We start from the raw sequence: 16,910 nt of genomic DNA, 5'->3' as shown, positions 1-16,910 counted from the left end.
TGAAGAAATGAGTGAAACCAATCGGTGAATCACACTCATGTGGTAAGAAAACAAACATCGAAATACTTAAGTGTCATGATGAGGGGAAAATCTTTAACTTATCTATTCCCACATATGTGACGTTCATTTCCAATTACCTGGTACGTACTCGAGTGCGTGACGATTTTTTTCTTTATTTATTTTTTTCTATTTATTACTGTCTATGTTAGTTAATGAATAGACTCAGGGACGCAATACATAAATTATATGTCCAATATAAACGTGAAAACATATCGAGATGTACCATAACAAAAAGCGTTAACATTATTAACTGGGTATGCAATCCACTTTTAGTTTATTAAATACATGGGCTCAGATCAAATTGTCTAATTTTAACTTTCATGTTTGAAATTAATGCTAAACATCATTTTAAAGATATTTCTTATTTAAAAAATGGCTACAACGCTGTTTCCACATGTCCACAATCTTAAAGGGGCCTTTTCACAGATTTTGGCATTTTTTTTAACTTATTCATTAAATGCTTTATATTAATAAATGTAAACATTGGATCATAAAAGCTCCAGTAAAAATTCAAGAAAAAAAAATAAAAAAAGGAAAAGAACATTGCCCGGAGCAGGTTTCGAACCATTGACCCCTGGAGTCCTGCCAGAGTCCTGAAGTAAAAACGCTTTAGCCTACTGAGCTATTCCGCCGAGTACACATTCTTCACGTATTTTATACCTTATATAAGCAATCTTCGTAGTTTCACAAAACTTAACGACAAAAACAGAACTCTCCAAATTATTCAATCGTTTCGCGTTGCAACGCTTTATAATTTTTATGTTTTAAAATCGTCAAAAGATGCATATAATGGCTATATTAGAGCATGGTTAATGTTCAGTATTACTGTTTCCTCACAAATATCATAACTAAAACAAAAACTTACGAATCTGAAACAACTTTTTTCAATTTTGTCAATTTACCAAAGCGTGAAAAGATCCCTTTAACCACTATATAGTATACCTGCCCGTAACCGCTACCGGGGCGTCACTTTAAAGCACATTAATGAAATTCAAATAAAAAAATAGCACAATTAAGAGAATCTAAATCGTGTAATAACGATATTAAGTTCTATAATGATTATACACAAAGTTTCGGGCTAAAAAGTACACTTGCGTCAATATAGTAATATAAAATAATTAAAGACTGATGGCGCAAAAACTTAACTAAGTAGTGCTATTCGCAATTTATACGTCTTTTAGGAATTACTTCTTTCTTTTAAAGGCTACGATATTAATCGATATTTTCATGCGCTTCGTTTTAGATGTAAAAAAAAGTCCGCCCAAAAATCACCAGGAATTTACATGAAGTAAGCAAACACTTGTTGTATAGCAAAGATCTATTAACATATCTTTGGGTATAGTGAAACAATACTTCGATTGGTTATGGAGTACAAAGTCTTTATATGATATGAAGGCTATGGATCAAAATGAAAACAGCGACAACAAAGTTTGAGCGCCAGTAACAATGATAACAAAAAACACAATTCTTGCAGCTTGAAAAATACAGGCATCGAACGCAATCGACGCTATGATCACGTGATTATGAACATTAAGTGGCAATCAAACGCAACTATCGTTACACTCAGGTGTACAACAAGAGTCATTGTAGGACAGACACACATGGCCCAGTTGGTTCTGGTCTTCTGGATACACCATTTTAAGTCCAAATTAGGTTCACGTCAATGAAAGGCAGAGCATTATGGATTGTATGGGACTGGTCATGACTAAACGGTGATGGGGCATGACGAAACGATAAAATCTGATAAACTTTTTGTGAACGGATATGTTTTAGTGCTGTATCAATCGTGTTGGATCTAAAGGAGACGGCAAAATATAATTAAACCACAAAATAGCCCATTTAAATTAAGTCCCTATTAGGTAAAGTTCAAAATCAAAGTATGGCTGGATGATAAGGTTGATAAGGAATACTTACTGGTTTTACAGTGAACTAGACGGTTTAAAGCGTATACTAAAATATTCGGCGTCTTCTGTATCTTGACCCAATAAACATCTTATCTTGGGTCGAAAGTAATGCGGAAGAGAATCTTATGATACTGCTTGTATTTCACCATACACAAATCATAGCAAAAATGGCCACTATTATCACCTTCACAACAAGCACCGCCAACACTTGACTACTGGTAATTTTCTATCCCGAAAAACAAACAGCTAAACTGTTTATAATATCAACAAAGGATATGTTTGCCTTTAAATTTCCATGGGCCATTTTCAGTATATGCATCATTGATAGGAGGATCCGGGGTATATTTCCTTTAAAAACTTCCTGTCATCGCGTGAAAGATGCATTTTGAAGGGTATTTAAAGCCAACAACTAACTTAAGTCATGCTTAAAATTGAACGGCTAGATATATGTATGATACTTTTGTGTTAACCAGTATTGTATGTCTCATTCCGCTACAATAGTTTCAGCTTTGTAAAATTATGAGAAAAATAGGTTTGTTTACCTGGCGACGGGTTGAATTGTTTTATAATTTGCCGACTTTATAAATCAACTGAGCCTACTGAGAGTACGTGCGTAAATTGGAAAGCACAAACACGCTCCGTATTTCATATACATTTTCGATATAAAAATCAATTCTACATAAAACCTTGAAATCCATGTTTAATTTCCTCGACAAATATTAGCATCCAGTACAAGCTTCGAATTGCTAGCACTGTATACAAGGAGCGAAGTAGCCTAATTGATGAATATAAATGACAACAGCTTCTCCATGTTTAGCTTCTTTAAGTTTGTAAATCTGACAGTAATTTAAATGTGTTTAATTGTATGCACATATACGTGTTTATGAAAAAGCAATACAATATTAATAAACCAAGCCGTGCAATACTATCAAACTAAACGATTACAGCAGGTCTGGACCAACACCAACACCAACCAGTTATTGCACAAACATCAACTATTAGTGTATCATGGCCCGTTTCTTTCTTGTTTTTTTCTGTTTGGGGCAATTGATTGGCGCTGCTTGTATCACGGCAAAGTAAAATGATATATTATTCAATTATTTTCAGGTATAAGTAAGGTTCATATTGTCGTGTGTTTTTTTTTCTCAAACTTTAATTGTTTTTTTTTTTAAATAATTTTAAATCTGACGCTGCTGAAAAGTAACAGTGTAAATTATCACGTTGTTCAACGTTGTAAGCGGCATTACAATTGTGTTCCCATCAAAATGTAAACAAACGTGGAGTCTAGAATGGATCCTTTTATTTTGCTATATAGGATACCACTAAAGTTGGCCGTAAAAAGGCGGCCTCACCGCAAAGTAGTCGTATTTCCAAGATGTCTGTCAAGTCTGTCAAAGAATGCTGAAGGGAACGAATTTTTCTCGACGGTCCAGAATGGGCTAAAGATTAAATAAAATTATAAGAGTGAAGCGAATTGTCGTCAATTGAATTGGAACTAAAAACTGTTGCGAAAATTCAGGTAGGCTAAAAATAAAAAGTCGTTTAAAAGCTGATGAATCTTTCTATTATAAATGTTTTCATGTCATTTTAAATACATAATATTGATGAATCAAAGCAACACAAATTGGTTATAAAATGTAATAAATTAAAGATTAAGGCACAGGGATGCCTTGTGGTCAAAGTTCTTTGCTGAAGGCCTGTATGTTAAAAGGTAAAGCTATGTTTTGCACGGTCACACGCGTACCCCCATTTTGGCATTTGTGAATATATTAAAACAGAGTGACTGAGTCTGCAGTTAATTACTTATAGCCACACAACTTATTTGACATAGTAAATTTAATTATAAATAAAAAAACATTTTTTATCTATGCAAATTAGAATATATATGGTGGTTACAAGGTAGAAATCCATTTTGTTTGTGGTTAAAAACTTCAAAATAATCGCATTTGTCAAAATGGACGTATACAATTTACATATAGAGCAGTTCATTGTTATTGTTTTGATTTTTGCACATGCGCAATGCACTGGTAGGCAAAAGCATGGGTTATAGTAGCGCAAAACATATGGATAACGACACTTGTTTAGTAACTGTATCGAAAAGAAGGTCCGAAAAAACAACACCTAAATAATATTTCAAAAATATAATATTTAGTGCAAAAAGAATTTATTAATACATTTATTTGCATCTTAAAACAATGCGTCATAAGTATCAAAGTAAAGATTGTCTGAAGACTGAAAGACCGGCAATTTGACACAACAAAGAGCTCTATAATGTATTAGCGGTATTATTTTTTGCATAAAAGCTTCAATAAAATTAAATTACAATAATAATACATCTAATTATAAAATAATAATTATCAATGGCATGAGTACGCTAGTGTGATAAAAATGAGTGATAGAAAGTGTAAGGGGTGCTTTGAAAATTATGTACTTCAAAGCCCTATTATAAGCGAAGTGCATGACGGTATTTACATGTAATTTTAATTTTGATGGGTTTTGTACAGAGAATGACACTATTGAGGAAAATTAACATACAGCTGAAAAACACAACTTTACATGATGCGAATTGAACTGTGTATTCATGTATATTGAAAACTTGTTACTAGTAGTATGTGTGACACATATTTAACATTTTAACACACATATACCTATATACATATTGTTTTATTATTATTTTTTGAAAACATTATTTACCCCTGTTGGTGTTAAGCGTAATTTCTTGTTTTTATGATGTCGTTCGTGCATTGCTGTAACATTAAATCATCATACAGAATCATTCAGAATGACGTGGTTTTAATTAACTGATACCCGCTAAATACGTTAAATGTTTTCTACGTAAATTATATACTTATTGAATACTTTATTTTTTATAAATTAAACGGGCTAATATCTTTACTGTTTACAATTTCTGATAATCCATATTGGACATGACTTTGAATTTGCACAATATGTAACATATCTAATTTAAGCAACTGTTAAGTATTTCAGCGGTAAATAATTTAACCAAATGACTGCTTATACTACCAGAAAGAGAAGACATGGTGGTATCCTCAATTGTGTTGAATGCCCAGACTGTCATCTGCCACCCAGTGTGGTTTACACCATGTTGTTAGTGAAGTCTGGACAATATTTGATAAAAACGCGATAATTGGTTTATGCAGAACTTAAACACAGTAATACAAAGGCTTACATGGTTTTAAGATTGATGCAAACAATGAAATGAAAAATATTGCATTTAATTTAATTAAATGTTTATTTAGTTAATTTTTATATGTTGTTTTTTTGGAATTGATCTATTTATTGCTTGTTTTCAATCTGTGTTTCAGTAAAGTAGAACAACTTGTTGACATGTTCAAAAATAAAATTGTGTAAATATGAACGATCATGCTCTATTTCTTCCCATTGATTGTGTCTTTCTTTTGCCTACCAATGTAGTCCGGATGTAAACACGCAGGTGCGGGTGACGTCACACGTGAACTGGTCTATAGAAATCCTACTTTCTGTTTTAAAAGCAGTTTCGTTTGAAAATTAATAAATTACTTGCTAACTAGGCTATAGATTTAATGACAATTTTGCACACCTTAAAATTGCATCTATATGTATTGATTAACATGTATTTCATTTCAAGGTGTGCTTTAAAGCCACACATCTTTAAATGAAATACATGGCATAGTAAATTTAAGTATAAATAAGAAACATATTTTATCTATGCCAATTAGAATATATCTGGTGGTAACAAGGTAGAAATCTGTCTCTTTTGCGCTTTGAAACTTAGCATTAATCGCGTTTGTCGAAAATGGACGTATACGTCTAGAAATCCTACTTTCTGTTTTAAAAGCGGTACCGGTTGAAAAATAATAAATTACTTGTTAACTAGGCTATAGATTTAATTTTATCTATCTCAATAAGAATATATCGATGGTCCCAATTTAAAATGTCGAACCTACAAAAACACAAGTTTTCAGGAGACGTATTTTTGTTAAACATTTCTTGCACAAAGTCAAATAAAGATTATTTTAAACATTTTTAAAAGTGTCGCATGATGAACCATGTTCGTATGGAACTAATTTGACGTTAAGTTAATAAATCTGCTTTAAAATGTATCTTCGTCATTTAGACTTGCATTTATGTGATGTTTCGGCAAATTGGACAGCTTATTGTAAGAGATTTTGTTTCAATAGAATAAATTTGTCCATTTTTTCCGTTAGATATAGCAAAGCAATGCGTGTTTTTCTGTTTTACACGGTGGAACAGAGGTGACAACCTCAACTCTTTATTTATAGTGTGGCCTCAACTTTGTAACTTGTGGGAACAATTTTTAAAATAACTTGTGGAAACAACTAAGTACGTTGTCCCCACAACTGTTTAAGTTGAGACCTCAGCTTAGTAACTTGTGGCCACAACTTCATAACTTGCTCCCAAAACTTCAACCTAGTAATTTGTTCATTTAACTTATTAAGTTATTCCTTCAACAAAATAACTTGTGGGAACAACTTATTTATTAAGTTGAGGCCTCAGCTCAGAAACTTGTGTCGACAACTTCATAACTTGTTCCCACAACTTATTAGTTGTTGCCTCAACTAAATAACTTGTGGGACCAACTAACTATGTTGAGGCCACTAATTTAAGTTTAACCAATAAGATCGGGCTTTTCATCTTTACCGTTTTATCACAATTAGTACCCCTTATTTTACTAGATGCTCGGGTTCGAGCACTATCTCTGTTAGCTATGGATCCCCCGTTCGAGCCCTATCTGAGCACTTGCCATGTAAGCCATGGATTTCAGATTTGAGCCCCTATCTGAGAGATCGCCAAGTTAGCGACTTGGTTCAGGGTTTGAACCCTGGTGTGAAAACTAGGCACATAAGCGACGGATTCCGGTTGGGAATCCAGGTCTGATACCCCCCTTTTTAAACGATGGGTCTTTGGGTTTTAGCCCCAGTCTAAGGACTTTCCCTGTAAGCGACTTGGATCCCAGTCTGAGCATTCGCTCCCTACGTAACGGATCCTGGTTTGGATGCCCTGCTTGAGCACTCACCCTGTATGCTATGGGCCCCGGGCTCAAATCCCGGTTTAAGTACTTGCCATTTAAGCGAACGGACCCTGATCAAAGTCCTAGTCTTAGCGCCGGACCCGAAAATGCGGGATTTATAGCTTACAGGGCTAGTGCTCAGACCGGCGCTAGAACCAGAACACCCATAGCTTGCGAGGCTAGCTCTCATTTCGGGACTCGAACGCGGGAAATGTTGCTTACGAAGCTTGTGCTCATTTCGGCAGCCGGTCGCTTAGAAGGCGAGTGCTCAGTATGGTATGTTAGCGACGGCTGTTTGGTTCAAGTCTCTGTGTGAACCTTAAGCTTTCGGTGCGAACGCTCAGACTGAGGGTCGCAACCGGGATCCTTCCCTTACTGGGTAAGTGGTAAGACACAGGCTTGAACCCGGGATCCATAGCTTTCAGGGCTAGTACTCAGACTGGGGCTCGAACCCGGGACCGGTCACTGTTGGTGCAAATTCTCACATCGGAATTCGAGCCGTCGCTTATAGGGTAAATCCTCAAACCGAGGATTGATCTAGAGACCCAAAGCTTTCAGGGCTAGTGCTCGTACTATGATTCGAAACCCGGGGCCGTCGATAACTCCTAATTAGATTTTCAGACCGTCGAAAACTTAGGCATCTTGCACTCGCCTCGTAAACGATGGTTCCCGGGATCGAGCTCCGGTCAGAGGAATCGCCCTTTACAAGAAGGGTCCCGGGTTCAAATCCAAAAAACATGGGACTCGAAACCGGGACCCGACGCGTACGTTGCTAGTGCTCAGACCGGGGATGGAACTCTGAACCCAGTCGCAAACAAGGCAAGTGCTCAGACAGGGACTCAATCCCGGGATCCATAGCTTACAGGGATAGTGCTCAAATCGGCGCACAATATTACGCGTATACAGGTACTAAACGTGATAAAACGGTAAAGATGAAACGGCCTATCTGATTGCTTAAACTATATATATGTTGTGGTCGAAGCTTAATAAGTTGTTCCCACAACACATTAAGTTGTGGTTATAACATAGTAACTTGCGGCCAGAAGTTATTAAGTTGAAGGAACAACTAACTATGTTGAAACCTCAACTTAATAAGTTGTAGGAACAAGCTATTAGTTGCGGCCACAAGTTACTAAGTTAATACCTCAACATTTTATATTATTTTGATATCTTTTTGCGTTTATCAATGCTATAAAATGTACATCATTTAATTTTTTGATAAGCGAACGTTTACGTTTCGTCAATTTGCCTTAACATACATGGCTATATTGATACTTTAATATATTAATAAGCGCGCAAAATGCCGACGTAACAATTTTTTTCAGCTTCGTTATTTTGACTTCAAGCAATTGCGGTTCGTCATTACATCACGTGACTTTATGGAGCTGTTGCGATTGGTTAACTATTTTGTTGTTTTAGGGGTATATGTGCATTGATTTCACGCTTTGCACAGTATCAAAATCGCGAAATGCCAAAAATGTAGGTTCGTCATTTTAAATTGGGACCATCGATATCTATTGGTTACAAAGTAGAAATCCGTCTTTTTTGCGCTTTAAAACTTAAAAATAATCGTGTTTGACGAAACGGACGTACACGTAAAGAAATTCTACTTTCGGTTTTAAAATTAAACAGAATAAAAATTTACTTGCTAACTAGGCTATAGATTGAAGGACAATTTTGCACACTTTTAAATTGCATCTATATGTATTGATCAACATGTGCTTAATTTCAAGGTGTGTGGCTTTAAATGAAATCATACTTCAGTAGGGTGATAAGAAAAAAACAGTATCTTGGTTACCGCTTTCAGTCAATATTCCAGTGACGTTGTGGAAGATGTTTTGTTAACACCAACAATTTGGAAATTTAGAGTTAAAAAAATAGATTAATATGAACTGTTATCAGATAAGGTATCATAGTTAATTCGGCCCAAAATGTATACATTGGCAGTAGGTCTACTAGCCTTAAATATACAAGTATTTTCCCTGTATTGAATTGATCTATTCAGTTAATAATACTGTTACTGCAGATTCATGAACTCTGATAAAAACAAATACTAAATTAAAACCACCTGTGGAACTCAGATTGGAACTCAGATGTACTGAAATTTAATAAAATAATCAAATATATGAATTGTTGTGATAGGCAGCATGTGCATATAATTTATTATAACTTTTGGTAATCTAACATTAATTTATGAATTTGAAAATAAGTAAAAAAAGACAAGAGACTGCAAAGATAAGTTAATTGCAATTAATGACTTGTACATTATTCTTGATAAATAGATTAATCATCATCTGGAGTAGTTTAAGAAATACTGTTAATGATCCATTATGAGATATTGTGAATGGTAATTTTCTGTGGTGGTGTGTTAACATCTTTAACTGAAATAACTGATATCATTTTCTTCTGAAACACTAAGAGATCCATGATAAAACTTTCATGGAATGTTCCGTGCTCAGGTGTTGAACTGTTCTTTTTTCAAAGCGAAAGCATTGCATATCATTCATTAGTTATGTTAGCAAGTCAACCAGAGTGATAACAGCAAAAAATCGTCTCTGAAACAATGTGACTTATAGCTTATATATTTAGCTTAAGACATCATCTTGTTATCCACTGTGGTGTCTGTAAATGTTATTTTAATCATATACATGTGTTATCTGACCTGAAACAACGTTGGTGCTCAGAAATCTTAATTAGCAGCCAATTGTTTTGATTTTAACCAAAATAAACAAACAGTGACAATTGAAAACATTTTCAATGAAACCACAAGGCCAAGAGATGTAGATTAATAAGCAGTATCATGTTAAATTAAAATATCCTTCAAAATTGCTCCACACTTTCATGTATGTTGAACAGGTTTGAACAGATTTAACCTTTCCATTGTATTTTATTCATGTGACACCATGTATGTTGAAGAGCCCCTTGTTTGTTTGTTTTTTAAAGTGATGCAACTTAGTAATGGATTTTCTGGTTTAATTTGCAGATTGTTGAGCAAGGCGTTCATGCCAGAAGGTTTACATCCAATATTGCCCAGGGGGACAGTAATTAGAACAATTTCTTTAAGTTTGTGTGGACACAGAGGCTTGAATGTAGAAATCAAAGAGTGGACATGCGTATAAAATATCGCCAACAGACCATGGACGGATAAAGAGAAAAATCTACTATTGTGATTGAAAGTTGAAAATAAACAGCAAATAAACTTCAAATAGAAATTTAAACATACAAGAAGTAGGACCTTGACCATGCCTCAACAACATCAGGAACAAGAAGTCAAACATGCAATATTAATTCACATGCTTGTAGCTAATAGCACATGAGCATTAGCAAGTGAAGGAGAGAAACAATAACTAATGACCATAAAATTCTATATTGATACTTATCAAAATTGGATCCATTCTGAACAACTTCAAGAGTCTAGCCAGCTCTATTGATACTTAAAAATTGGATCCATTCTGGAAATTGTAAGAGTCTAGCCAGCTCTATTGATACTAACCATAATTGGATCCATTCTGGAGAATTTCAAGTGTGTAGCCAGCTCTATTGATATTGACCAAAACTCGATCCATTCTGGACATTTGCAAGAGTGTATCCAGTCCTGTTGAAATTGACCGAGTTTTGATCCATTCTGGACATTTTCAAGAGTGAAGCCAGCTCTATTGTTACTTACTAAAATTGGATCAATTGTGGACACGTTCAAGATTCTAGCTAGCTCTATTGATACTTACCAAAATTTGATCCATTCGGGACAATTTTAAGAGTCAAGCCAGCTGTATTGGTACTCACCAAAATTGGATCCATTCTGGACAACTTCAAGACTCTAACCAGCTCTCTTGATACTTACCAAAATTTGATCTATCTATACAAATTCAAGAGTCTAGCCAGCTCTATTGATACTTACCAAAATTGGATCCATTCTGGACAATTTCAAGAGTCTAGCAAGCTCTATTGATACTTACCGAAAATGGATCCAATCTAGGCAATTTCAAGAGTCAAGCCAGCTCTCTTGATACTTACCAAAATTGGATCCATTCTGGACAATTTCAAGAGTCTAGCCAGCTCTATTGATAATTACCAAAATTGGATCCATTCTTAACAATATCAAGTGTCTAGCCAGCTTTATTGATACTTACCAAAATTGGATCCATCAGGGCTCACGCTGGGTTCAAATTTTAGGGAGAAGTGACTTCTCCCTAGACACTGATTTAGGGAGAAGTGAGCAGACTTTAGGGAGAAGTGGAGAGACTCGGACAAAGGGTTTGCTTGTAAGGGGTTACAACATACATATATGTGATAGTAATAATCGACACAACAGATAAATAACCATAATTTTACTAGCTCTTTATTCAATCCATTTTGATGTGAACATACATAGTGTAATAAAGACTTAAGTATTTCAAAGATGATAATTGAAGCAGTAGCCAACATAAATATTTATGTTTGAAATATGACATATGCCAGGGGTTTTTCTGCCTATTTTGGGAAAAGGAGTCTGACCAAATTGGGAATTTTGTATCGACAAAATTGGTCATTTTGGGAATTTTTGCTTCGATGAAACGGCTCATTTGGGAAAAAATTGTGAATTAATCATGCTTAAATAATTCAGTGGTTTAACAAATAAATTTGTTTTTATTTGTAATTTTGTCTTCTTTATATAAACACATGCAATATTGGGCATGTTCAACGTTAATTCAAGTACTGCAGTTTTGTTTTTCAGTTACAGTTACACTCTGAGATAAGAACTGAACAGTCAAAACCTTATAGCAGATATTTTTGACCAAAACAAACACTGGTTAGTCACACAAATTATAAGACAATTCATTCTTAAAAAAAATTGGGAATGTTTATTATAATTTCGGTTTGGGATCGGGTCCGTTTGCTTTGGGAGTGCCTCCGTTTTCCGGAGGCGCAGACAGTGCTGAAAAATCCCTGTATGCTAAGCAGCTTTGTTAATTTGTGGTAAAAAAAAACGTTGTGATTATCAACACTTAAATTCGTTGCTTTGAATAACTTTGAGCCAATGTTTGTCAACAATAATAATATTAATGAAAACAAAAATCTATATTGACAAATTTTAAGTCTAAACAATGATCAATGTCACCATGAAGTAACATCCAGTCTGAAGATTAAAATGAAACATAGTTATTGCTAATTATAGGATATATTTATTTTACAACACGTTATTTCAACTAATGTCAACAACGTTGACAGTTTTGTAAGGTCGCGAAAATATATGAAAATATAAGAATTACATTTTACTTGGTGAGTGATAAATCCTCCTTCCAAACAAGCTCATTATTTGTTGAAATAACAACTGTCTGTCCCTATTCATGTTAAAATTCATCATGATTGAGGACAGACAGTGTTTTAAAGTTTAGAAATAAAATCCAAACACAAATATGATTTTCCATGCCGTAATTTTGGACTAAAAATTGACCGCATATTCGCATTAAAAAATAGATTAATTTTCAAATTTTAAAAGGTACTTTGAATTAAAAAAATCAATATTTTTGCACAAAAAAAAATCATAGCCAAAGATTTCAGAAGTTTAAAAAAAATCAATAGTGCTGAGTTTGATTTCATTCGAGTGTGATAGTGCCTAACCAAGCGTGACCTGAGCCGCGTGACCTCAGAGATAATCTTTCACAGCATGTGACTATCGTCTGCAACAAAAGGCTTATTAGTGATCTGATAACAAACCATGCCCTTTGGGCATAATTCATCGTTATCCTATTAATTGATCAACATCACCCCCGTGGATTATCCCTAATCAATATCAAATCAATAACACTTGAAAGACGTCAGTAAACTTCAATTATCACCCCACACGCACGTGACTGCATTCGAGTTGAACACTGACTTGACGTTCGCCGATTGGATAAGTTTGGAGGTTGGGAGAATCGGGGGCGGGGTCTACCTCAAATTACATGTCGCTCGATTGCGACAAGCTTCGGGCAGTTACAGTGTGTATTGGAAAATGTAATCATACCTTGACATCGAGAAAACCGGATGTAAACAAATTCCGATGAAAGAGCGACTGGAAGTCGCTTTTTATCTACGATTTCTTACATTTTAGGCGACATTTGGCGTAGGGAAAGCGACTATGTCGCTCACGTCGCCCCCTAGCGCGAGCCCTGTCCATTTTGGACAATTTCAAGAGTCTAGCCAGCTCTATTGATACTGACCAAAATTGGATCCATTCTGGACAATTTCAAGAGTATAGCCAGATCTATTGATACTTACAAAAATTGGATCCATTCTGGACAATTTCAAGAGTCTAGCCAGCTCTATTGATATTTTCCAAAATTGGATCCATTCTGGACAATTTCAAGAGTCTAGCCAGCTCTATTGATACTGACCGAAACTGGATCCATTCTGGAAATTTGCAAGAGTGTATCCAGTCCTGTTGAAATTGACCGAATTTGGATCCATTCTGGACATTTTCAAGAGTGTACCCAGCACTATTGTTACTTGCCAAATTGGATCCATTCTATAAAATTTCAAGAGTCTAGCCTGCACTATTGATACTTAACAAAATTGGATCCAATCTGGACATTTTCAAGTGTTTAGCCAGCCTTGTTGATACTGACCGAATTTGGATTCATTCTGTACATTGTCAAAATATTTTTGATTGATCATATAATGTCCCAGGGATGAAAATAAGCCACACCTTTTTGCTTTTTATTAAAGGGGCCTTTTCAAGTTTTTGTAAATTGTCAAAATTGTTTCAGATTTTTATGTCGCCCACCACTATAGTGGTTTATAAAATTATAAATTGTTGCAATGCAAAACGATTGAATAATATGGAAAGTTCTGTTGTCGTTGTTATATTTTGTGAAACTACGAGAATTGCTTATATAAAGTATAAAATACCTTCCACATTGTATGACCACAAATGACCGAGTGGTCAAAGCAGTAGACTTTTTCTCCAGTACTCCAGTTGTCAGTGGTTCTATCCCTGTTGAGGGTTCAACCAAGATTTGATTTTCAATTTGTGTCTAGTTATACACTGGGGACCATGGCGTTTTCCTTATATGCATGTTATAAAAACTATTATTATCCTATGACCTAAACAACAAAGATAAGGAGCCTGCAATTGAGGTTGCATCTGAATATTGTATGGTATTTGTTTGAACGACACAGGCCCTCTGGGACCTATTTAAAAAACATTATTGATCCATTTTTTATCTTTAACAACTTTTATAATTTTTCTCAGTACATACTCCGGTTTGACTTGAAACATACAAACTAGTGAAAATAATAAGTACTGCCATAATTACCATGGCAATGTGTTGTTGTTTTTTGGTTAAAGGCCAATGTGCAGACTTACTACTAAATGATGAAACAATGATGTAATGTTACTGTTTTAAATTTGAGAAAGTATGTGTTTTTATATTCTTAGCATTTTTATTTATTTTTCATGTAAAATATACACTTTTGAAAAATGGTGTTTTATAACTGTTAAGTTAAGTACACTGGTATTTCAGTTTGGTTATGTAGCGGGGTTTGTGTATTGACACAAGGGGTTATAGTTGCCAACTTTTATTAAGCCTCCCTTTGAAGAAGAGGGGGTATATTGTTTTGCACATGTCGGTCCGTCTGTTCGTCCACCAGATGGTTTCCGGATGAGAATGCTTAGGCCTAGGATCATGTAACTTCATAGGAACATTGATCATGACTGGCAGATGACCCATATTGATTTTCAGGTCACTAGGTCAAAGGTCATGGGCACAGTGACTGGAAATAGTAAAATGGTTTCCGGATGATAACTCAAGAATGCTTACGCCTAGGATCATGAAACTTCATATGTACATTGATCATGACTGGCAAATGACCCTTTCGATTTTCAGGTCACTAGGTCAAAGGTCAAGGTCACAGTGACTCGAAACAGTAAAATGGTTTCCGGATGATAATTCAAGAATGCATACGCCCAATTTTAATTACCGGTATATAATTGATAATGGTATGAAATATAATAACATAAAGTATTATAAGTATTATCATAAATTATAAATCAGATAATTGATAAATACAATATCATTCAAATAATATAATGATTACAATTTTAACAAGTATACAAGTAAATACGCTTAAAATAATAAAATGACTCACCAGTAACCATATGAAGAAAGAAACTAAAGAGAGTAGGTTTAAGCAAATGAAAAATGCTTGTACCTCTTGCAAGGTTTAGTAACGAAATGAATCAAATGTTTCAGATATATAAAACCATAAATATGTATCTGAAATCAGCTCACCTAAAAAGCATTCTCCATTAATAATATACGGTAGCTCACTCATTCATCACACTGAATCTCTCTTGATTGGATAAGTAGTTATAATTATTTATAAAACTGGTGTTTTGTTTTGTTTTCATTGTGTTGCCTTTTTGCTTTTTGCTTTCTCTGAGAAATTTGCATCTTGATTTTTTTCATTTGCTTTATTAGGTTTGCATTCTGACGCTTTTTTTGCTTTTGCTTTCTTTGAGCTTAACAGTATGTATATATAATACTAGTGACACTACAACAGTTTGCTGTTGTTGTCTTATTTCGTTCATTTCATTAATTTTGATATCTTGTTGAAGAACTTGTAGTACTGTATGTATGTACATGTAGCATTAATCAATGCTTCTTTGCTCATCATTTGCCTTTGAAGCTCTGAAATAGTGCTAGTTACACATGCGGGATAATCATTTCAGCATTAGTATTGTATTATTTTGCTTTTATAATTATATTTTATTTTTTATTCATCAGTGTTGTATTGTTTTGCTTATATTGTGTGAAATTTGTTGATCATTTTCCTTCAAATCTGGTTTGAGATGATAATTTCCTTTAAGCCCTTTTTATTTTGTGGCACTATTGTGTTCTATTTTCTCTGTAAGCATTTTTACACCATTTCTTTTTATGGTACCTTGTGTCAACATCAAAAATCTTTTAAACAGCTCTTAATTTTGAATGTATAGTACTGATATTATATTTCTGCTTACATTTGAATAATGTCCTATAGGAATACTGCTTTAATTGTGTTTTTATTGTGCTTTATTAGAATAACTATTTCTTATGTATGCCATGTATTATTGATGTGTTGCAATTTGTTACTGCTTGTTAGTTCGGTAAACAGCTATACATAGCATATGTTATATACATGTTATTTCATACTGACAATAAATTCGTTTTGATGTGATTTGATTAAGGATGAGTGTTTGTGAATACCCTGTTACATACTCCCTCTGTAGAGAAAAATTGCTCCTGAGATTTAATTTCTTTTGTATACCCTAAACACAACAATTTAAATAAATTAATATATTCTTACTAGAATACTTCACTTTTACCTATACCAGCAATTTAAAATGACTGCGTACACTTTCCACCATAGTAGATAATGTTTACAAGGACTGGAGTGTTAAAGTGAGTGGAAAAATTAGTAAGATCATGACCTACAGCTGTATATATGCCTGAAAACAGCTGTTCAATCTGCTGAGGGTTGACCTATAAGTAAGATGTAAACAGATCTTAGAATCATGTACAGGGAAATTTAGCACAGTTATTCAACTTAGAAGTTTAAAATTAACTACACACCATAATTGCAATATAAATTTATAGATTTAAATAATAAAATAACGGAAAAAAACAACCTTTATTTAATAATTAAGATAAATATCACTATATACGGTTCTGATTATTTGAAAGTTATTTACAAACCTCTCTGTATCCGATAGTATTAATATTTAATACTAGTGATTAACAGGGTAAAAAATTATACACAAGAGGAACATACACAAAATAATATTCATCAGGTTTACATGAAACTCATTGTTAATATGGAAAATATAAACCTATATTGGAGCAAATCTTGGCAGATGGAGTTTAACGTTAAAAAATGCGCCATCATGAATATCTCCAACTCCACTAAGAAAAGAC

At 34.2% G+C, this 16,910-nt stretch overlaps 1 long non-coding RNA gene across 1 annotated transcript; it reads left to right on the top strand.

Annotated features, from left to right (window-relative positions):
* The first annotated feature begins 3,249 nt into the window (after positions 1 to 3,249).
* LOC127842680 (uncharacterized) lies at positions 3,250 to 16,183 on the top strand. The gene is made up of 2 exons (XR_008031820.1): positions 3,250 to 3,483; positions 9,980 to 16,183. It is a non-coding gene; the product is annotated as an uncharacterized LOC127842680 (long non-coding RNA).
* The last annotated feature ends 727 nt before the right edge of the window (positions 16,184 to 16,910 follow it).

The sequence above is a fragment of the Dreissena polymorpha genome, chromosome 8 (genome assembly GCF_020536995.1).
Source record: "Dreissena polymorpha isolate Duluth1 chromosome 8, UMN_Dpol_1.0, whole genome shotgun sequence".
In the NCBI taxonomy this organism is placed as follows: Eukaryota; Metazoa; Mollusca; class Bivalvia; order Myida; family Dreissenidae; genus Dreissena; species Dreissena polymorpha.
Note: the sequence above shows the minus strand (reverse complement) of the source record. Positions and strands in the feature narration are given on the sequence as shown.